The sequence below is a fragment of the Diadema setosum genome, unplaced genomic scaffold (assembly GCF_964275005.1).
Source record: "Diadema setosum unplaced genomic scaffold, eeDiaSeto1 scaffold_35, whole genome shotgun sequence".
Taxonomy (NCBI): Eukaryota; Metazoa; Echinodermata; class Echinoidea; order Diadematoida; family Diadematidae; genus Diadema; species Diadema setosum.
The window spans coordinates 82875-107828 of NW_027307661.1; the positions used below are offsets into that span (position 1 = coordinate 82875).

General features: G+C 38.3%; 2 long non-coding RNA genes across 2 annotated transcripts; both read left to right on the forward strand.

Annotated features, from left to right (window-relative positions):
• The first annotated feature begins 2079 nt into the window (after nt 1-2079).
• On the forward strand, nt 2080-7187 carry LOC140245803 (uncharacterized). The gene is made up of 4 exons (XR_011902373.1): nt 2080-2176; nt 4280-4411; nt 5459-5606; nt 7115-7187. It is a non-coding gene; the product is annotated as an uncharacterized lncRNA (long non-coding RNA).
• Nucleotides 7188-20016: 12829 nt separating this feature from the next.
• Nucleotides 20017-23753, forward strand: LOC140245808 (uncharacterized). The gene is made up of 3 exons (XR_011902377.1): nt 20017-20276; nt 22450-22584; nt 23661-23753. It is a non-coding gene; the product is annotated as an uncharacterized lncRNA (long non-coding RNA).
• Nucleotides 23754-24954: the final 1201 nt, after the last annotated feature.

Consider the following 24954-nt stretch of genomic DNA (forward strand, 5'->3'; position numbering starts at 1 on the left):
GGCATTATCAGATTAAGCTGAAATAGAGCATGCTCTAGTAACATATTCTGTCCAGGCTATATTGATGCCAACTTTACAAGCAGTAGCATTCCTTGTTACAGTTCAAAGCGAAGAGTGTGTCTAAGGGTTTGGAAGATGCTATGGGATTTCCATGCTGAAACATACTAAATGATCTCCCTCACTTTACAACAAAAAAGAGGTTGTAGAAAAACTGCTGAAAACACACTTTACCATGCATGTATAATGACCCAAAACTTAAGAGAAATAGTGTATGTGAAAGACTTAAGATTGATCTGGTTTGCCTCCATGTTTTAGCACTGAATGGTGAAACAGATGAGCGTTTCATTGAGTCCTAATGTAAAATTAAGGGTTGCGACCTTTTGTTGGTTTTGTGATGCACGGTCACATTTATTTTCTACAAGTACACAGTACACAATGACTGTGCGTCCATTAGGGAAGGCTGAACATAAATGTTTCTTGTTGCATCAAATTTAATATTTTGAATGCCCCTAAACGGGAAGAAAACAAAATGTCATCAAATATCAGTCAATAACAGTCAAAAGTCATAAAAATTAGGTGAAGAGACTGCAGGTATAGCAAAGGGTTTCATAAATGTTTTGTGAGTTTGAAGATAGAAAGAAAGCCATACCTACGAAGTGAAATTCATGAAGAAATAATGCAATTTATGGACCATGATAATAATGTCAAATTTGGCAGGTACCATGGTATAAGTATATTACTATGAAAAAGTGCTTAAATTGCGTCATTAACATAATTCGAATAACATGCACTTTGACAAAGTTCATAAAGTCATACCACATCAATATGATGAACTGAGATATGAATAGTTTTTTTTCCCCCATGACACATTATGTTCATGAAAATTATTAACGTTGGGGGTATACATACGTCCATTTTTGTCATTAATAGATAATTTTATTGTCCAATTTGGCCATTAGAGAAAAAAGGAATAGCGGGTTTGGCTGTATCACAACAGACCGAGGTTGGCCATGGGAGACTAATGGTGCTCTGGTAACATTGGTCTTGTCGAGAAGCATCTAGCTGGAATGCATGCAGTATGTGACCTATGTGTTGTTCTTCACTTTTTCTTTGCAAGGAAGATGTGCAAATACACTCTCACAGATTTCTGTGACCCGATCACCTTTCTCTGTTGTCCCGGGGCCACGGCGAAACACCCCGGCCCCCATCCTTTCTTTATGCCCCTGAGGCCTGCCGTTACCATGCCACAATCGGAATGAACAGATTTCCAGCAATCATATCACCTCTATCCGACAGAATATCTGCTCTGGTGAAAACATTACTTTAAATAGATATGCACTGAGACTTTTAGCCTGAAACAAGGCTAACTTTCCAGTTACCTGGCGTGGCGTTAATGTACACTTAACTACGTGTAGTAACCAGACGTTACGTGTGCCTACACCTCGCGTAACGCGTGGTGGACTACGTGTAGTGCCAGGTACAACCACACGTTACGTCAGGGTACACGTCGCGTAACGTGTACCCACACGTCGCGTAACGCGTGCCTCACCACACGTAACGTGTGGTGTGGGTACGCGTAACGCCAGGTCGGGCTCGCCTATGGGTTTTGCACAGTGAAGCCTGACCTGACGTTACGCGTACCCACACCACACGTTACGTGTGGTGAGGCATGCGTTACGCGACGTGTGGGTACACGTTACGCGACGCGTACCCTGGCGTAACGTGTGGTTGTACCTGGCACTACACGTACTCCACCACGCGTTACGCGAGGTGTAGGCACACGTAACGGCTTGTTACTACACGTAGTCAAGTGTACCCTAACGGGCCGCCAGGCTACTGGAAAGTTAGCCGTGCGCAAGGCTTTATATCCTTTAAAAAAATAATAAAATAAAAATTGTAATACAGGTCTATACTTTAGTAGTCAGTCTACAGACAACAGTACATTATCATTATCTTTTATCTATCATTGTTACAAATCGTGCCTTTTTATAATTTTCATCACCATTGACAATAAATTACCTTTCATATGATATACAGTAAGCTAACGTTGGCTGTGGCAGACTGCATGCCCATTGAAGAATGTAGACGTACGCTGTACCGCACCGCACGCGAAGTATCCGACCTAGCTAGGCCTACTCTGAATGTACTCGACATTGAATTGCACCCCTCTGTGACAGTAAGTTCATTTGATTTTTTGATATTGATTAATAGCAATACAAACTATTTGTCTACTACACTAATGTGTCTCATGTCATACAGAACTGCAGTTAACAGGAAAACTGTAGGTACACGATTAGAAAATGCCCTCCAAAATTACTCGACTTGTCCGTCTTCCAAGTTCCAGCCTTGTAGTAGTTGTACTTTCACTTTTCCTGACGGAGTGGCCCGCCGAAGCTCTGGGGGAGCGCGCCCGTCGTGATTGCCATGAATGAATATGTGGCCTTGTGGGTTATACTATAGACGCTGATGATCTACCGTCGTATCCATGACCAAATCTCAATAATTACACAGAACCAAACTACATTAGCGCCTTATTTTGTACTAATAGTAGGCTCCTATAAATAGACTAGTAGACCTAGCGTTAGACCTACTTATTGTGAACAAGTAGGACTAGGAATATGCCTAAATATTGCTAGAGTCTATTCTGTTTAACGTTACACTCATACAGTATAAGAGTATGCAAAAGACTAATTGGACAGTACAGTGGAATCTATACGTAGTAGACCTCTATTTACCCCCATAATTCTGAAAATTATCAAATTTGTAAAGTGCATATTTAAGGTGAGACTTGAAAATTATAGTCAATGCAAGGCTAAACAATGATTAAAAGGAACAGAGGCACCAGTACAAATTATGTTGGCCGTATATATGGTTGGACATGGAAAATTGGCTAATGACAGGTCACTGGGATAGTCATTCTGTAATATTTTGGAATCATAGAATCCATGTATATATAGTATGATATAGGTATGTTGATCAGTACGTTGGAGATTCGTGGAACACGAATGTAATAGACATGGAGTATTTCCCCAGCATACTGTATTACTAGCAAAGGCATAATATTTTGTTTTTTTTTTAATTCTTCACACATTGCTTATTTTCACATAATTAATGACATACAATGCACATGGGCCACGTTACTCCCCCCCCCCCCAGTTCACTTATGTTTTGAATTCTTAGGCAAAGAATATCTATTGATAAGCACTGTAATCTTCCTAGCCTAGACTATTTTACTGATCACTAGCCTGAACAGACGCCGTGCAAAGCATTATATGGCATCGCAACTTCATTTACAGCGACATGGCTGTGTATGATCACATTTTAAAAAATGTGAAGTTAAAATCAATACGTTAGAAAGGGTTGGGAACCACTTTGCTGTAATAAAGTCAAAGAAGATTGTGATGTTAGCCTGGACCATAGCAGCAGTACGTCATGTCAGAAAAGATAAGATAAATGTTAAAGATATCTTGGGCTGACAACAGTTGTTAGTGTGTTACCAATATGTATGCCATTAAAAAGGAAAAATCAGAAAATCAAAATATACAGTGAACTGCATTTACTCACAAGATGATGAAATTGGATCTTGAGGTGTTCAAATTTCTGTCAGGTGGCATATTTGTAACATGTTTTATTTTTCTTCACTTTGCTGGCTGAATCAGTTCTTAAACTATAAACAGTATGTTGTGTCTGCAGAATATCTAATGTGGATATGAATGTAGAGGTATTATGTATGTGTGTCCCAATTGGAAGTTTATCATTGGTCAGTAACTAATATCATACTCCTCTTGGTCATCACATTTCACTTTCCCATTCCTATTTCTCGTAACAAAACAATCTGTGATCATTCCTTCTCCCCACAACCCTCTCCCACTCACACAAAAATGTCATATGACAGGTGATCATAGACGGTTATTGGCAAGCAAACAAGCTTTTCTTTTTCACTCAGGTTGACTGAGTAGTGTGTGATCCTTAAGTCAGTAGGCACAAGTCAAAGCCAATAAACCTTGAATGCTACTTTGTAAGGTTAATCTAGTTCTTTTACCCTTATTCTAAATCACTTAACTCCTCAAAATCCTTTCCCTTTATGATTTTTGGGACGTCAAGTTGTTGCTGTCTGAGGATGTTGACTATTTCATACTTTCATGGAATTTCAGTTTCCACAGTGATTGTTATTTTTTTTGTTTGGGCAAAGGGTTGTGATCTGTCATTTACCACTGTCCTGAAGTTGTGTCCAATCGAATTATCAAAGTTTTTATTGTGTCTTATCACCATGATGTAGCTCAAGAAGTGCCTGGGACTGTATTGACATGACTTGAGAGGAAGACTGTCAGTCCATGCTTCACCCAGACATTGCCAATCTTCCTCATGTGTGTTTTGCTCATTAAAATCTAGAAAAGCAAGTAGCTAAGTGGTGAGTATGTCATCAAGTACATCAACTGATATAATGTATTATGAGTCACAATTTCTAATGAATTTATACAGTAAGTAAAACTGTAAATTTACACGAGGTTCAGGGTTCTTGTACATGGAATATGGGAGGATATTTCTGTTCAGAGCAAACAGCTACAGTGTAAGAAACAGTTTAACATTTGAGATAACATTTTTTTCTTCGTTTGTTTTTACCACCTTTTGACACCTTTACCAGAGAAATAGGTCAAAAGTGAAACCTGCAATAGTGAGTCCCATCTCCCTGGAAATATGAACTGTTGTTACACCATAAGATTTTTCTTGTGTGGAAGAGTTAGCCACTCAGTATTGTTTATTACTTGTGTTAAGATTCAGTCAAAACTTTATGTTGTATGAATGATAATGAATTAAATTTTTTAAAAAATAATAAGAAATACACAAGTACATGCTTACATTAAGTTTTCACTTTCCAGTTGGTAATCTCTCATAGGCATGAATTAAGCAAATACCAATTTTCAAATCTTGTGACAGAAATGCATACATGTTTACAAATTTCATGTGTGCAGTTTATGGGTTTAAGGCATAGTTGCAGTACGTGAGAATGTAATGCACATTACATTCTCATGTACTCATGTACATGTATAGTGTTTAATGAATCAGCATATGAACTCTGAAATTTCATATGCAGACATTTTGTGATGTGATGTTTACTGAATATTACCTCATTGAAAATAATATTCTTGATAGAAATGACTCAAAGTGTGTGAATGAGGTTGAGACATTACTCTCTCTTCAGGCTCCTTTATTGAGTGCTTGAGGGCACTAAAACCCCTACAAATATGATTTGTTTGATGAATTTCAGGCCTTCAAGTCACAGATGCTTGGGGATGTTGACTATTTCATACTTTCAGGGAATATCATTGTCCTGGGTTTAGTATTTTATTTGTTGTTGTTGTGGGGGGGGGGTGTGATCTGTCACCTGCCACTGTGCTGAAGTTGAGTGTAATCAAGTTATGAAAGGTTGACTCTTGTGTTTATTACCATGAATTAGCTCAAGAAATGCATCAGCTGGGGAATTGATCGACATTCAGAGGGAGACTATCAGTCCACCCATTGCCAAGCCATACTTCAACAAGACAGTGCCAATCTCCTTGACGTGCATTTGCTCTTCTGTAGCTGGAAAAACAAGGAGTTATGTGGTGAGTGTTTCATTGAGTACGTGAACTCATCAAAACTACTATCATTGTGTTAACCTCAACTGTTTAGGAAGATAAAAGAGGGGGAAGGGAGGGATGGGGGTAATCTTAGTTAGGCTCCTCCCAGCCCCCCCCCCCCCCCCCTCCAGATCTCAACAGTGTGATTGCAATATGTAGTTGACAGTATTCGGAACATGAAAAGATGTTATTCATTGATTTTAATCGAGAAAAGCAAAAATAATTATGCTGTTGTGAAATTTGACTGAAAGCACAAATTTCTTTCCAACTGTATCACGTTTTTGAGCATATCTTGGTCTGACATGCATGTACATATTTTATATGCAATTTCCTCCTGGGTATCTAAAATTTGGTCTCTAAAGGGAGAATGCGGCAGACACTTGAAATGAAGAAGTTGTGAAACATCACAGCCATAGTTTTTCTGCGAAGACGACATTGCTAGGAATGCCGAGGGGGACCTTCTAGCCCCCTCCTCGACAGTTTATAGTGAGGGTTAAAACCAATGCTTTATATCATATTCTGGGTTCTTACCTGTGTCATGCAAGAACGCGAGCTAGTGTCAGTTTGGCATTTGAAGTTATTATTTTTTTTTTGAAAGGAGCTATTGGTGTCTTAACCAATAAAGTAAGAAAAAAAAACTTGCACTGATAGCAACATTATGTTATTGGAGCATTGGATTTGTCTTGCGTACAAGAATTTAGCCACTTGGTAATTATCTATTATTGATCTAAAGATATTGAGAAAGCCATATACATTAAACTGTTGAAATATGATTGAATGATTGTACAACGCTTAATGGAAATGTATCACAATTTTAATGAATTCACACACAAACCAACTCACAAGAACATGTGTATACCGATTTCTACTTCCCAATTGGTATTCTCACAATAGGTATAAATTACCGGTAAGCAAATTTTAATTTCAGATATATGGTGGCAGAAATGCACACGTGTCTACAAATGAATGCAGAGCTGCACAGACATATTTACAATACATAAGAATAATAATGCATAACATAATGATGAGAAAATAAAACTTTATGGCAGTTCATATGAAGGAATTTTGCAATGCAGTTTGACTATAAATAATAATTTACTCCATTGAAAGGACATTCTTTTAAATTTATTGCATATTCTGTGTATAAAGAGGTGAGACATCATCTCATATTAAGTCTCACTTTGCTTAAAAGATGAAAATGTTCTTCATTTTCTGATAATGATCAACTACAGCAGTCTACATAATTCAGATGTCTTTCGGCCTATTGTAATGCATGAAATAGGCCTTCACAAGAGTTTTCATATTTGCTATGTCAAATCTTCCTGTTTATTTGTTTGTCTTTTTTTTTCTTTAATATGGGGAGGTTAACATCTCAGTGCATATATCTTAACACAAGGCATGTGTTAGATTCTTGGGAGATGTTTTATGTGTGAAGTATAATCTCATTCTCTTTTTCCACTTTCTTTTTCCGAAATTTCTTGTCTCTTTTGAAGGTATAACTCAGTTGACTCAATCATCATACTCGGCAAGCTTGAACTTGGAAGGTGGTACTATTTAAGCACGCAAAGTTACAGCTCCATGCTTTGGTCATTTCTGTGGCAAGAAATGATCTCATCACTTAACTGTGCCCTATGTCCAGGGTATGTTGATGCACAGAAATGGGAGCCTTAGTTTCAACATTTCTTGAGAGTTTAGTGACAGTAATGGCTCCTTATATTGAATAATCTGACCATGCAACTAATCACAATAGCAGGTCAATATCGATTTTTGTTGTTGTTGCTGTTTGTCTCTACAAGTGAAATTGTATACTACAGTTCTGAAACTCCAACTGTCCTGGAGGTCTTGCAAATAATTTCATTTTTAGCACTTATTCACATGCTCTGCTATTTTACATTGAACAACTCTTTCATGTTATCTCTGAGGAGTAACATGAGATGACTGTCTCTTCAAAACTCAGCAAGGCATGCATTCTCATTATCTGCCTTTTCAAATTTACGATGTTCTTTCATTCTGGAATTTACTCTTTAAAATAATATAACTCAAAACTGACAATTTCTTTCACTTCGAGAGCATTAACTAAAGGGACGGTGTATAAAATGGTGATTGTACACGCAGCTTTGTTCTTGGTCTACAGTGTAAAATGTATACAAGCATTCAGTATGAAAAGGACAAGATGATTGTTTGGCAACAGGTAGATTTTAGTGGGGCATAATGCATTTCTCATACTAGTAGTATAATGAAATCATGTGCTTTTATGACTATTGATGTGACTGCATCAAATATGCAGACTGTGGTTGTGCTTTTGACATGGTGAAAGCCACAGATAACAAATGACATATGTGAATAAGAATGTTTATATGTGCACATATGTATGTGTCAATATACATATCAGGGGTGGATCCAGGAATTCTGTAAAAGGGGAGGGGGCATAACTAATATTCCTGGTGCCAATTCCAGGTTTCATTTCATTTTTGTCTTTTTAATACTTTTGTTTTTAACGAAAAATAAAGGTGGGGGGGGGGGGGGTGTGTAGGCCAGTTGCGCACCCCGGATCCGCCACTGCATATATCTATATTTTGTGTACATGTATTATACATACACATATATATATATATATATATATATATATATATATATATAAGAAAAGTAAAAAACCACTGCAAAAATACTAATAAAAACGATTTTCAATGCAGAAGTATAGCAGTTTGATTAATGAGTAAAAGTTGTCGCAGATATGGACATTTGTCGCAAGGTTAAGAGCTGTGACAAAATTTCACCAGATTTTGTTTGGTGGTGCTAATGAATACTTTCTTTCTCAAAATATGTTTGTTTTCATTGTTTCCAATTGGATGATTTTGGGGAACAATGTAATGGTGTGCCCCAGGTTCCTTGAGTGACATGTTTATCCTTCACTGTTTACAGACTGCGATATCCACACAATGACTGTAACAAAGCAATTTAGAAATAACTTTCAATAACTGCGAAGAGTAATGGTGATCTGCCAACACTTGACGATAGCTCAAATACATGCAATTAGTGAGCCGTGAGATCTTCTTCCATTTTCTAGGAAAGGAAGACATGTAAGAACAATGGAAATACTCACAAATTTTCAGTGACCCGTTCATCTATTACTGTTGTCCCTAGACCAAGGATAATGTTCAGCCTTGTATTAGGTTATTGCAACAAAACCAACATTTCAAGTACACATTGTAATACATATAACTGAAATTGGACCAAGAATCAGAAGCATGTTCATTGGTACATACTAGAAGTGGCATGAGTATATGGACCATGGCAGTAATTGCATTACTGTATTTTATTGATATGTGCATTACATAATTAAAATGGTGATTTCATTGAAAATATGATTCTCAAAAAACAAAACATTGTAAAATTTGATGGGAGAGCAATTGTTTTGTTGTTGTGAGTCGAAATGATTGCATGAAAGACAGATGATGGTTATCTGATGCATGTGATTGTGATAAAAGGGGGAATCTTGGAAACTGGCAAATTTTTCTGATAGATTCCATATTCCATAGATCCACAAGTTAAAGTGAAAGTAGTAATTAAGTAATATAAAAAACTGAATTGTATGTATGTGATCGTTTGTGTGTGTGTGTGTGTGTGTGTGTTTATGTGTGTATGTAAGGTGTGAGTGACTGTCCATCAGTGTTTAGCAGCTCAAATTTTCTCTGCCTTTCTCTGCTCCACAAGCTATCTTCTCTCCTCTCCTCTCCTTTCCGATCTCCCTCTCCCTTTCTTTTTCCTGTTTTTTTTTTTTCTCAGTCTCTCTGTGGCTAAACTGACCCTCTCCGGTTGTTTCATTTTCTCCTCAAACAATCAGTTTCCAGTTGTGGTTAAAAAGGAAAAATTTAATTGCTCAGCCAACGACCTAAATTAAACAATAACGTAACTGGCATCTATGTTCATCACCATTATGTAGACCAAATACTGTACAGGTACTGTAAGGATCAGTGCAAAGTAATACTGAAGAACAGTATACTGAAGAAGCGGTAAAAACAAATGAAAGTAACATGAAACAAATGCCTACACATATAGGATATATAACATAAAAAATAAGAAACAATCACAAAAATCATAATCTGCGAAATCAACGCCATAGGCCTATTCATTAAAAGTCAACAGACTACACTAAAAAGTATCGATTTCATTTTAGCAGACACAAAGTAAAAAAACAAAACACTCTCATTCCAAATGAAATAATGAAATCATAATTCCATAACTTAGATATTCATCCCCTACACAAGATATCTCAGCTCATCAAAATTATTTAGACACGTATTTTTCCCCTACACAAGTTATCTCAGCTCATCAAAAATATTTAGACACGTATCGACTATAGCAGATAAAAAACAAAAACATATCCTGAAACAAGGCTAATTTTTCATGAGCCTGGCGTGGCGTCGTGTACACTTGACTACGTGTAGTCAACCTGACGTTACGTGCGCCTACCCCACGCGTAACGCGTGGTGGACTACGCGTAGCGCCAGGTACAACCACGCGTTACGCCAGGGTACACGTCGCGTAACGTGTACCCACGCGTCGCGTTACGCGTGCTTGACCACGCGTTACGTGACGTGTGGGTACGCGTAACGTGACGCGTGGGTACACGTAACGTCAGGTTAGGCACGTGTAGTTGTTTTGGACCACACGAGGTGTTTGAGAAACCTCACGTACTTCCAAAACCTTACGCGTGCCTGACCACACGTAACGCGTGGGTACACGTCACGTTACGTGTACCCACGCGTCGCGTAACGCGTGCCCCCACCACACGTAACGTGTGGTGGGGGCACGCGTAACGCCAGGTCGGGCTCGCCTATGGAATTTGTACAGTGAAGCCTGACCTGGCGTTACGCGTGCCCACACTACACGTTACGTGTGGTGTGGGCACGCGTTACGCGACGTGTGGGTACACGTAACGTGACGTGTACCCACGCGTTACGTGTGGTCAGGCACGCGTAGGTGTTTCGAGGTACGTGTAGTGACCTGACGCAGTGAGCCGTATGGCTTGCCATAGTGGAGTACGTGTAGTGCCAGGTACAACCACACGTTACGCCAGGGTACGCGTCGCGTAACGTGTACCCACACGTCGCGTAACGCATGCCTCACCACACGTAACGTGTGGTGTGGGTACGCGTAACGTCAGGTCAGGCTTCACTGTGCAAAACCCATAGGCGAGCCCGACCTGGCGTTACGCGTACCCACACCACACGTTACGTGTGGTGAGGCACGCGTTACGCGACGTGTGGGTACACGTTACGCGACGTGTACCCTGACGTAACGTGTGGTTGTACCTGGCACTACACGTAGTCCACCACGCGTTACGCGAGGTGTAGGCACACGTAACGTCTGGTTACTACACGTAGTTAAGTGTACATTAACGCCACGCCAGGTAACTGGAAAGTTAGCCTTGTTTCAGGCTAAAAGTCTCAGTGCATATCTATTTAAAGTAATGTTTTCACCAGAGCAGATATTCTGTCGGATAGAGGTGATATGATTGCTGGAAATCTGTTCATTCCGATTGTGGCATGGTAACGGCAGGCCTCAGGGGCATAAAGAAAGGATGGGGGCCGGGGTGTTTCGCCGTGGCCCCGGGACAACAGAGAAAGGTGATCGGGTCACAGAAATCTGTGAGAGTGTATTTGCACATCTTCCTTGCAAAGAAAAAGTGAAGAACAACACATAGGTCACATACTGCATGCATTCCAGCTAGATGCTTCTCGACAAGACCAATGTTACCAGAGCACCATTAGTCTCCCATGGCCAACCTCGGTCTGTTGTGATACAGCCAAACCCGCTATTCCTTTTTTCTCTAATGGCCAAATTGGACAATAAAATTATCTATTAATGACAAAAATGGACGTATGTATACCCCCAACGTTAATAATTTTCATGAACATAATGTGTCATGGGGGAAAAAAAACTATTCATATCTCAGTTCATCATATTGATGTGGTATGACTTTATGAACTTTGTCAAAGTGCATGTTATTCGAATTATGTTAATGACGCAATTTAAGCACTTTTTCATAGTAATATACTTATACCATGGTACCTGCCAAATTTGACATTATTATCATGGTCCATAAATTGCATTATTTCTTCATGAATTTCACTTCGTAGGTATGGCTTTCTTTCTATCTTCAAACTCACAAAACATTTATGAAACCCTTTGCTATACCTGCAGTCTCTTCACCTAATTTTTATGACTTTTGACTGTTATTGACTGATATTTGATGACATTTTGTTTTCTTCCCGTTTAGGGGCATTCAAAATATTAAATTTGATGCAACAAGAAACATTTATGTTCAGCCTTCCCTAATGGACGCACAGTCATTGTGTACTGTGTACTTGTAGAAAATAAATGTGACCGTGCATCACAAAACCAACAAAAGGTCGCAACCCTTAATTTTACATTAGGACTCAATGAAACGCTCATCTGTTTCACCATTCAGTGCTAAAACATGGAGGCAAACCAGATCAATCTTAAGTCTTTCACATACACTATTTCTCTTAAGTTTTGGGTCATTATACATGCATGGTAAAGTGTGTTTTCAGCAGTTTTTCTACAACCTCTTTTTTGTTGTAAAGTGAGGGAGATCATTTAGTATGTTTCAGCATGGAAATCCCATAGCATCTTCCAAACCCTTAGACACACTCTTCGCTTTGAACTGTAACAAGGAATGCTACTGCTTGTAAAGTTGGCATCAATATAGCCTGGACAGAATATGTTACTAGAGCATGCTCTATTTCAGCTTAATCTGATAATGCCTTCGTTGTTGTTGATCCTGTGGTTTAGATCCCGTTTTGTCCCATTCCACGGCACAGTTATGTATACTGTTTGGTGAAGATTTAAAAAGCGCATGAATACACCCATTACTTCAGATCTTCTTTCCACAGTTCACACTTTTCAACAATGTGTGATTTCTTTCCAATAGTTAGATTAGTTAGGAGAGTCCATTTGAATTGAATACATCATTTAAAGCTCAGAGTGTGTTCTTTTAGAATCTGCCCTAAACCTAAGAAATTCATGTCTTGTGACTTTTTGTCGGTTTTGAGATTCAGGGTCTCAAAAAGACAAATGAAAGAGAAACACAAAAGAAAACCGATATCATTATCTATGTCTCGTATTTATCGCATTTGAATTGTGCTTCGATATCGTATATCATTCCTGCTTAATGAAAATAGAGAATATGTCATTGTTTTTCTTCGATGGACAGATTCATGTTTGGTAGACATGCCGATATCAATGTACACAGGAGCGGATCCAAGAATTCTGTAAAAAGGGGGTCCATTGGCTGACGTTGTCTTTTTATTTCTATCGTTTTAACAAAAACAAAATAAAAGAGGCGGGACGCGCTCGGTGCGCCCACCTCTGCTGGATCCCTAACAGGTACATTAATGTAGATTGAATTGATGAAAATGTTCGGTTCTTTCCAAGTGCTAGTAGAATTGGGCTTGTTTTTACAAAGCTAAAGCCCTCACTATGATAATACAACCGCTATACAGATGACATAACCAGATGCCACTGTCGGAATCTAATGACAAGAATTCGCCATGATAGGATGGAGTGGTATGAAAGAAGCTTTCTGAATAGCCAGCATCAACGCAGACTGTTATGGTGCGTGTGTTAAAAACGGAAGACTGGGTGATTTTTCGGCAGCATCGTCGAAGTTATGGATTGTTTTGTCCACTTTTTTTTTTATAATGATAGGGTTTCGTATATATACGGAGCCCAGGGAGAGACATGTGAAAAAAATATTTCTATTTCATCAAAGCAAGATATAATCATCTCTTATCAGATGAGATATTGTGTCATTTTGATGAGATATTTTCTTAATTTCATGAGAGTAGCAAGTCAGTTCTTTTTAAATGCGATTATTGACAATACAGGCATTAAGCTACCCAGAAATTGAGTAGTTCCATGACATGGGTCCAAAAAGAAAGAATTTCGACCTTCTGCCGGAATTAAACTGACCTGAAAGAAAAACAATAAACAGCAATCTGCCAAATAGAGATTCAAATTGGCAAGTGTTTATGTTAGTTATGATTAGGACGTAGACAGAAAACTTCAGTAGATTGTTGTACACATGTATACCACATAATACATGTACATGGCGGCACAGCTCAAAATTATGACCACATTACACAAAAATGAACGAATGCAAATCATAATCTCTGCAGGCAGCACATGCAGTATACATAATAGTACTACAACTTGAATTTCTACAGTGCATTTAGAATAAAACTTTCACGTTATCATTTTCATCAACAAATATTTGTGGAAGAAGAATTTGTAAACGGCTTTATAATCATTATTATGCGTGAATTACAATCCAAAAATACTGAATGATAGACGTGCCACTCCATGGTACCGTTTCATGAAAGCTGTCACAGCTGACAAGTTGTCAAGGCTAACTAAATTGATGAAATAACCCCCAGGAACCCATGCCATAGTTATGTGTTTTTTTTTCTTTATAACCCAATTACAAACAAAAATATAAAATTGTTAAATGGTTCAAAGACAGAATCTCCCGCATCATATTATCACCTACACAGGATATCTCAGCTCATGAAAAGTAATTAGACACATATTGTCTATAGCATATTAAAAAAGACATGTCCTGAAACAAGGCTAACTTTCCAGGAGCCTGGCGTGGCGAAGTGTACACTTGACTACGTGTAGTCAACCTGACGCTACGTGTGCCTACACCTCGCGTAACGCGTGGTGGAGTACGTGTAGTGCCAGGTACAACCACACGTTACGCCAGGGTACACGTCGCGTAACGTGTACCCACACGTCGCGTAACGCGTGCCTCACCACACGTAACGTGTGGTATGGGTACGCGTAACGCCAGGTCGGGCTCGCCTATGGGTTTTGCACAGTGAAGCCTGACCTGGCGTTACGCGTGCCCCCACCACACGTTACGTGTGGTGAGGCACGCGTTACGCGACGTGTGGGTACACGTTACGCGACGTGTACCCTGGCGTAACGTGTGGTTGTACCTGGCGCTACACGTAGTCCACCACGCGTTACGCGAGGTGTAGGCACACGTAACGTCAGGTTAACCACACGTAGTTAAGTGTACATTAACGCCACGCCAGGTTACTGGAAAGTTAGCCGTGCGTAAGGCTTTATATCCTTTAAAAAATAATAAAATAAAAATTGTAATACAGACAACAGTACATTATCATTACCGGTATCTTTTATCTATCATTGTTACAAATCGTGCCTTTTTATCATTTTTATCACCATTGACAATAAATTACCTTTCATATGATATACAGTAAGCTAACGTTGGCTTTGGCAGACTGCATGCCCATTGAAGACAATCATGTAGAGGTACGTACCCTGTGTACCCATACCGACCGCACGAAGTAACGGACCTAGGCCTACTCTGAATGTACTCGACATTGCACCCCTCTGTGAAAATAAGTTCATTTGATTTTTTTTTTTCGCCCATGATATTGATTAATAGCAATACAAACTATTCGTCTAACGTTACTACCCCACTAATGTGTCTCATGTCATACAGAATTGCAGTTAGTACGAAAACTGTAGATACACGATTAGAAAATGCACTCCAAAATTATTCGACTTGTCCGTCTTCCAGCCTTAGTAGTAGTTGTACTTTCACTTTTCCTGACGGTTAGGCCCGTCGCCGAAGCTCTGGGGGAGCGCGCCCGTCGTGATTGCCATGAATGGATATGTGGCCTTGTGGGTTATACTATAGGCGCTGATGATGTATACCGTCGTATCAATGACCAAATATCAATAATTACACAGAACCAAACTACATCAGCGCCTTATTTTGTACTAGTAGTAGGCTCCTATAAGTAGACTAGTAGACCTAGACCTACTTATTGTGAACAACTAGGAATAGGCCTAAATATTGTTAGAGTCTATTCTGTTTAACGTTACAGTAATACAGTATATGCAAAAGACTAATTAGACAGTACAGTAGAATCTATACCTAGTATTACCCTCATAATTCTGAAAATTATCAAATTTGTAAAGTGCATATTTAAGGTGAGACTTGAAAATTATAGTCAATGCAAGGCTAAACAATGATGAGAAGGAACAGAGGCACCAGTACAGATTATGCTGGCCGTATATATGGTTGGACATGGAAAATTGACAGGTCACTGGGATGAATGCAGAGCTGCACAGACATATTTACAATACATAAGAATAATAATGCATAACATAATGATGAGACAATAAAACTTTATGGCAGTTCATATCAAGGAATTTTGCAAGGCAGTTTGACTATAAATAATAATTTACTCCATTGAAAGGACATTTTTTTTTTAATCTATTTCATATTCTGTGTATAAAGAGGTGAGACATCATCTCATATTAAGTCTCACTTTGCTTAAAAGATGAAAGTGTTCTTCATTTTCTGATAATGATCAACTACAGCAGTCTACATAATTCAGATGTCTTTTGGCCTATTGTAATGCATGAAATAGGCCTTCACAAGAGTCTTCATATTTGCTATGTCAAATCTTCCTGTTTATTTGTTTGTTTGTTTTCTTTAATATGGGGAGGTTAACATCTCAGTGCATATATCTTAACACATGTCAGATTCTTGGGAGATGTTTTATGTGTGAAGTATAATCTCATTCTCTTTTTTCACTTTCATTTTCTGAAATGTTTTGTCTCTTTTGAAGGTATAACTCATTTGACTCAATCATCATACTCGGCAAGCTTGAACTTGGAAGATGGTACTACTAAGCACGCAAAGGATGAGCAGCTACCTGTCGACAGTCAGTGGAGATAAAAGAAGGCAGTAATCTTTCTGAACACATTTTATCAGGCTGGGGTCATCACTCTCTGTAAGCAAGGGAAGAAAGTCATGAGCAGACGGTGGTCAGAGGCTGCAACACTCACAAATTCATCACAACTCATCGAAGTATTGGTTGACTATGATTGCAAAGAATCTTGTGGATATCCCTTCTGGAAGAGCTCATTCTTTGTATAGTACACAGATGATGAGGCACAATGTCATTCTTTGTGTGGTTAAGCCAGTAGTCAAGGAATGGTGTGGAGCATCCGCATAGAACATATGTTACAGCGCCATGCTTTGTTCATTTCTGTGGCAAGAAATGATCTCATCACTTAACTGTGCCCTATGTCCAGGGTATGTTGATGCACAGGAATGGGAGCCTTAGTTTCAACATTTCTTGAGAGTTAAATGACGGTAATGGCTCCTTATATTGAATAATCTGACCATGCAACTAATCACAATAGCAGGTCAATATCGATTTCTGTTGTTGTTGTTGGTCTCTGCAAATGAAATCGTATGCTGCGATTCTAAAACTCCAACTGTCCTAGAGGTATTGCAAATAATTTCATTTTTAGCACTTATTCACATGCTCTGCTATTTTACATTAAACAACTCTTTCATGCCATCTCTGAGGAGTAACATAAGATGTTTGGCTCTTCAAAACTCAGCAAGGCATGCATTCTCATTATCTGCCTTTTCAAATTTACGATGTGCTTTCATTCTGGAATTTACTCTTTAATATAACTAAAAACTGACAACTTCTTTCACTTTGAGAGCATTAACTAAAGGGACGGTGTATGAAATGGTGATTGTGTACGCAGCTTTGTTCTTAGTCTACAGTGTAAAATGTATACAAGCATTCAGTATGAAAAGGACAAGATGACTGTTTTGCAACAAGTAGAATTTGGTGGGGCATAATGCATTTCTCATATACTAGTAGTATAATGAAATCATGTGCTTTAATGACTAATGGTGTGACTGCATGAAATATGCAGACTGTGACAAATGTGCTTTTTACATGGTGAAAGCCACAGATAACAAGTGAATAAGAATGTATATATGTGCATGTATGTATGTGTCAATATACATATCAGGGATGGATCCAGGAATTCTGTAAAAAAGGGGGGGGGGCACAACTAATATTCCTGGTGCCAATTCCAGGTTTCATTTCACTTTTTTCTATTTATATCTTTTGTTTTTAACGAAAAATAAAGGGGGGGGGGGGTGGTGTAGGCCAGTTGCGCCCCCTGGATCCGCCCCTGCATGTATCTATATTTTGTGTGTATATATATATATATATATGTGTGCGTGTGTGTGTGTTTGTGTGTATATAGATAGCTTATGTTGGATACATTCAAACTTTAAAAGAAAAGTAAACAACCACTGCATAAATACTAGTAAAAAGATTTTCAATGCAGAAGTATAGCAGATATGGACAATTGTCGCAAGGTTAAGAGCTGTGACAAAATTTCACCAGATTTTGTTTGGTGGCGCTAATGAATAGTTTTATTCTCCAAATATATGTTTGTTTTCATTGTTTCCAATTGGATGATTTTGGGGAACAATGCAATGGTGTGCCAGGTTCCTTGAGTGACATGTTTATCCTTCACTGTTTGCAGACTGCGATATGCACACAGTGACTGTAAGAAAGCAATTTAGAAATAACTTTCAATAACTGTGAAGAGTAATGGTGATCTGCCAACACTTGACGATAGCTCAAATACATGCAATTAGTGAGCCGTGAGATCTTCTTCCATTTTCTAGGCAAGGAAGGCATGTAAGAACAATGGAAATGCTTACAAATTTTTAGTGACCCGTTCATCTATTACTGTTGTCCCTAGACCAAGGATAATGTGCAGCCTTGTATTAGGTTATTGCAACAAAACCAACATTTCAAGTACACATTGTAATACATATAACTGAAATTGGACCAAGAATCAGAAGCATGTTCATTGGTACATACTAGAAGTGGCATGAGTATATGGACCATGGCAGTAATTGCATTACTGTATTTTATTGATATGTGCATTACATAATTAAAATGGTGATTTTATTGAAAATATGATTCTCAAAACAAAACATTGTAAAATTTGATGGGAGAACAATTGTTTTGTTGTTGTGAGTCGAAATGATTGCATGAAGGACAGATGATGGTTATCTGATGCATGTGATTGTGATAAAAAGGGGAATTTTGGAAACTGGCACATTTTTCTGATAGATTCCATATTCCATATAGATCCACAAGTTAAAGTGAAAGTAGTAATAAAGTAATATAAAAAACTGAATTGTATGTATGTGATCGTTTGTGTGTGTGTGTGTGTGTGTGTGTGTGTGTGTTTATGTGTGTATGTAAGGTGTGAGTGACTGTGTCCATCAGTGTGTAGCAGCTCAAATTTTCTCTGCCTTTCTCTGATCCAAGCTCCTCTCCTTTCCGATCTCCCTCTCCCTTTCTCTTTCCTGTTTTTTTTTTTCTCTCTCTGTGGCTAAACTGACACTCTCCAGTTGTTTCATTTTCTCCTCAAACAATCAGTTTCCAGTTGTGGTTAAAAAGGAAGAATTTAATTGCTCAGCCAATGACCTAAATTAAACAATAACGTAACTGGCATCTATGTTCATCACCATTATGTAGACCAACAGGTACTACTGTAATGATCAGTGCAAAGTAATACTGAAGAATAGTATACTGAAGAAGTGGTAAAAACAAATGAAAGTAACATGACACAAAAGTCTACACATATAGGATATATAACAAGAAAAAATAAGAAACAATCACAAAAATCATAATCTGTGAAATCAACACCATAGGCTTATTCATTAAAAGTCAACAGACTACAATACAAAGTATCAATTTCATTTTAGCAAACACAAAGTAAAAAAAAAAAAACACTCTAATTCCAAATGAAATAATGAAATCATAATTCCATAACTTAGATATTCATCCCCTACACAAGATATCTCAGCTCATCAAAAATATTTTTTCACGTATCGACTATAGCAGATTAAAAAAATATATATATCCTGAAACAAGGCTAATTTTTCAGGGGCCTGGCGTGGCGTCGTGTACACTTGACTACGTGTAGTCAACCTGACGTTACGTGTGCCTACCCCACGCGTAACGCGTGGTGGACTACGCGTAGCGCCAGGTACAACCACACGTTACGCCAGGGTACACGTCGCGTAACGTGTACCCACACGTCGCGTAACGCGTACCCACACCACACGTAACGTGTGGTGTGGGTACGCGTAACGCCAGGTCGGGCTCGCCTATGGGTTTTGCACAGTGAAGCCTGACCTGGCGTTACGCGTACCCACACCACACGTTACGTGTGGTGTGGGCACGCGTTACGCGACGTGTGGGTACACGTTACGCGACGTGTACCCTGGCGTAACGTGTGGTTGTACCTGGCGCTACACGTAGTCCACCACGCGTTACGCGAGGTGCAGGCACACGTAACGTCAGGTTAACTACACGTAGTCAAGTGTACACGACGCCACGCCAGGCTACTGGAAAGTTAGCCGTGCGTAAGGCTTATAGCCTTTTAAAAAATAATAAAATGAAAATTGTAATACAGGTCTATACTTTAGTAGTCAGTCTACAGACAACAGTACATTATCATAATCTTTTATCTATCATTCTTACAAATCGTGCCTTATTATCATTTTTATCACCATTGACAAATTACCTTTCATATGAAATAAGCTAACGTTGGCTGTGGCGGACTAGACTGCCGATTGAAGACACGTATAACGTAACTACAGAGAGACGTATGGCAGGATTGTACCGCACGAATTGCGGAGTAACGGATCTACTCTGAGTGTACTCGACATTGCACCCTTCTGTGACAGTAAGTTCATTTGATTATTTTTCGCCCATGATATTGATTAATAGCAATACAAACTATTGGTCTACCACACTAATGTGTCTCATGTCATACAGAATTGCAGTTAATACGAAAACTGTAGGTACACGATTAGAAAATGCACTCCAAAATTGCTCGACTTGTCCGTCTTCCAGCCCTGTACTTTCACTTTTCCTGACTGTGTAGCCCGCCGAAGCTCTGGGGGAGCACGCCCGTCGTGATTGCCATGAATGGATATGTGGCCTTGTGGGTTGTGTATAGGTATAGGCGCTGATGATGTACCGTCGTATCCATGACCAAATCTCAATAATTACACAGAACCAAACTACATCAGCGCCTTATTTTGTACTAGTACTGTAGTAGGCTCCTATATAAATAGACCTAGACCTACTTATTGTGAACAAGTAGGAATAGGCCTAAATATTGTTATTCTATTTTCAGCAAGTGTATTACAATGTAACGTTAGATCTACATGTTTGACGTACGACAGTAAGCAAAAGACAAATTAGACAGTACAGTAAAATCTATACCTAGTATTTACCCTCATAATTCTCAAAATTATCAAATTTGTAAAGTGCATATTAAGGTGAGACTTGAAAATTATAGTCAATGCAAGGCCAAACAATGATGAAAAGGAACAGAGGCACCGGTACAGATTATGTTGGCCATCTATGGTTGGACATGGAAAATTGACAGGTCATTGGGATAGTCATTCTGTGATTTTTTTTTCTTTTTTGCTAATTTCCATGATCATGGAATCCATGCATATATATGTAAATATGTATGATATAGGTATGTTGATCAGTACGTTGGGGATTCTTGGAACAGCAGAACAATTTAATTATCAACTGATAGACATGGAGTATTTCCCCAGCATACTAGCAAAGGCATAATATTTTGCTTTTTTTTTTTAATTCTTCACACATTGCTTATCTTCACATAATGACATACAATGCACATGGGGCACGTTACTCCCCCCCCCCAGTTCTCTTATGTTTTGAATTCTTAGGCAAAGAATATGTATTGATAAGCACTGTAATCTTCCTAGACTAGACTATTTTACTGATCACTAGCCTGAACAGACGCCGTGCAGAGCATATATGGCATCGCAACTTCATTTACAGCGACATGGCTGTGTATGATCACATAAAAAAAATGTGAAGTTAAAATCAATACATTAGAAAGGGTTGGGAACCACTTTGCTGTAATAAAGTCAAAGAAAGATTGTGATGTCAGCCTGGACCATAGCAGCAGTATATCATTTCAGAAAAGATAAGATAAATACAATGATATCTTGGGCTGACAACAGTTATTAGTGTATTACCAATATGTATGCCATAAAAAAGGAAAAATCAAAAAATTAAAATATACAGTGAACTTCATTTACTCAAAGATGAGGAAATTTGATCTTGAGGTGTTCAAATTTCTGTCAGGTGGCATATATGTAACATGTTTTATTTTTCTTCACTTTGCTGACTGAATCAGTTCTTAAACTATAAACAGTATGTTGTGTCTGCAGAATATCTAATGTGGATATGAATGTAGAGGTATTATGTATGTGTGTCCCAATTGGAAGTTTATCATTGGTCAGTAACTAATATCATACTCCTCTTGGTCATCACATTTCACTTTCCCATTCCTATTTCTCGTAACAAAACAATATGTGATCATTCCTTCTCCCCACAACCCTCTCCCACTCACACAAAAATGTCATATGACAGGTGATCATAGACGGTTATGGGCAAGTAAACAAGCTTTTCTTTTTCATTCAGGTTGACTGAGTAGTGTGTGATCCTTAAGTCAGTGGGCACAAGTCAAAGCCAATAAACCTTGAATGCTACTTTGTAAGGTTAATCTAGATCTTTTACCCTTATTCTAAATCACTTAACTCCTCAAAATCCTTTGCCTTGATGAATTTTTTGGACGTCAAGTTATTGCTGTCTGAGGATCTTGACTTTTTCATATTTTCATTGAATTTCAGTTTCCACAGTGATTGTTGTTGTTGTTGTTGTTGTTGTTGTTGTTTTGTTTTTGTTTTGTTTTTTGTTTTTTTTTTGGGGGGGGGGCAAAGGGTTGTGATCTGCCATTTACCACTGTCCTGAAGTTGTGTACAATCAAATTATCAAAGTTAATGTTGTGTCTTATCACCATGATGTAGCTCAAGAAGTGACTGGGACTGTATTGACATGAATTGAGAGGAAGACTGTCAGTCCATGCTTCACCCAGACAGTGCCAATCTTACCGATGTGTGTTTTGCTCATTAAAATCTGGAAAAGCAAGTGATAGCTTAGTGGTGAGTATATCATCAAGTACATCAACCGCTATAATGTATCATGAATCACAATTTCTAATGAAGTTATACAGTAGGTAAAACTGTATTTTTACGAGGTTCAGGGTTCTTGTACATAGAATATGGGAGGATGTTTCTGTTCAGAGCAAACAGCTACAGTGTAAGAATCAGTTTAACATTTGAGATAATTTTTTTTAATTTCTTTTTTTTTAGCACCTTTTGGTGCCTTTACCAAAGAAATGGATCAAAAGCCAAGCCTGCAATACTGAGTCCCACCTCCCTGGAAATGTCAACTGTAAGTTGTTACACCATGAGATTTGTCTTGTGTGGGAGAGTTAGCCACTCAGTATTGTTTGTGACTTGTGTAAGGATTCAGTCAAAACTTTATATTGTAGGAATAGTAATAAATTAAAATATAAGAAATAATAAGGAATACACAAGTATATGCCTACATTAAGTTTTCACTTTCCAGTTGGTAATCTCGCAGTAGGCATGAATTAAGCAAATATCAATTTGCAAATCTGGTGACAGAAATGCACACATGTTTACAAATTTCATGTGCGCAGTTTAAATGGGTTTAAGGCATAGTTGCAGTACATGAGAATGAAATGCACATTACATTCTCATGTACTCATGCACATGCATTGTGTGGAATGAATCAGCATATGAACTTTATGAAAGTTCATACGCAGACATTTTGTGATGTGATGTTTACTGAATATCAACTTACCTCGTTTAAAATGATATTCTTGACAGTAATGAATCATAGTGTGTGAATGAGGTTGAGACATTACTACATCTTCAGGCTCCTTTTCATGTTCAGGCTCCTTTATTGAGTGCTTTCGTAGAGTGCACTAAAACCCCTACAAATATGATTTGTTTGATGAATTTCAGGCCTTCAAGTCATAGATGCTTGGGGATGTTGACTATTTCATACTTTCAGGGAATTTCATTGTCCTGGGTTTAGTGTTTTATTTGTTGTTGTGTTGGGGGGGGGGGGGAAGGGGGTTGATCTGTCACCTGCCACTGTACAATCAAGTTATGAAAGGTTGACTCTTGTGTTTATTACCATGAATTAGCTGAAGAAATGCATCAGCTGGGGAATTGATCGACATTAAGAGGGAGACTATCAGTCCACCCATTGCCAAGCTACGCTGCAACAAGACAGTGCCAATCTTCTTGACATGCAATTTGCTCTTCTGTAGCTGGAAAAACAAGGAGTTATGTGGTGAGTGTTTCACTGAGTACGTGAACTCATCCAAACTACTATCATTGTATTAACCTCAACTGTTTAGGAAGATAAAAGAGGGGGAAGGGAGGGATGGAGGTAATCTTAGTTAGGCTCCTCCCAGGCCCCCTCCCCCTTCCAGATCTCAACAGTGCGATTGCAATTTGTAGTTGACAGTATTCGGAGCATGAAAAGATGTTATTCATTGATTTTAATCAAGAAAAGAAAAAATAATCATGCTGTTGTGAAATTTGACTGAAAGCACAAATTTCATTGCAACTGTACCACGTTTTCGAGCATATCTTGGTCTGACATGCATGTACATATATTTTATATGCAATTTCCTCCTGGGTGTCTAAAATTTGGTCTCTATAGGGAGAATGCGACAGACACTTGAAATGAAGAAGTTGTGAAACATCACAGCCACAGTTTTTCTGCGAAGACGACATTGCTAGGAATGCCGAGGGGGACCTTCCAGCCCCCTCCTCGACAGCTTATAGTGAGGGTTAAAAGCAATGCTTTATATCATATTCTGGGTTCTTGCGTATGTCATGCAAGAACACCAGCTAGTGTCAGTTTGACATTTGAAATTATTATTTTTTTAAAAGCAGCTATTGGTGTCTTAACCAATTAAGAAATAAAAAACTTGCACTGATATCAACATTATGTTATTGGAGCACTGGACATGTCTTGCAGACAAGAATTTAGCCACTTAGTAATTGTTTATTATTGATCGTAAGATATTGTGAAAGCCATATACATGTACATTAAACTGTTGAAATATGATTGAATGATTGTACAACGCTTAATAGAAATGTATCACACAATTTTAATGAATTCACACACAAACAAACTCACAAGAACATGTGTATGCCAATTTTTACTTCCCAATTGGTATTCTCACAATAGGTATTGGTAAGCAAATATTAATTACAGATATATGGTGGCAAAAATGCACACGTGTCTACAAATGAATGCAGAGCTGCACAGACATATTTACAATACATAAGAATAATAATGCATAACATAATGATGAGAACATAAAACTTTATGGCAGTTCATAGGCAGGAATTTTGCAATGCAGTTTGATTATAGATAATAATTCACTCCATTGAAAGGACATTTTTTTTTAAATTTCATATTCT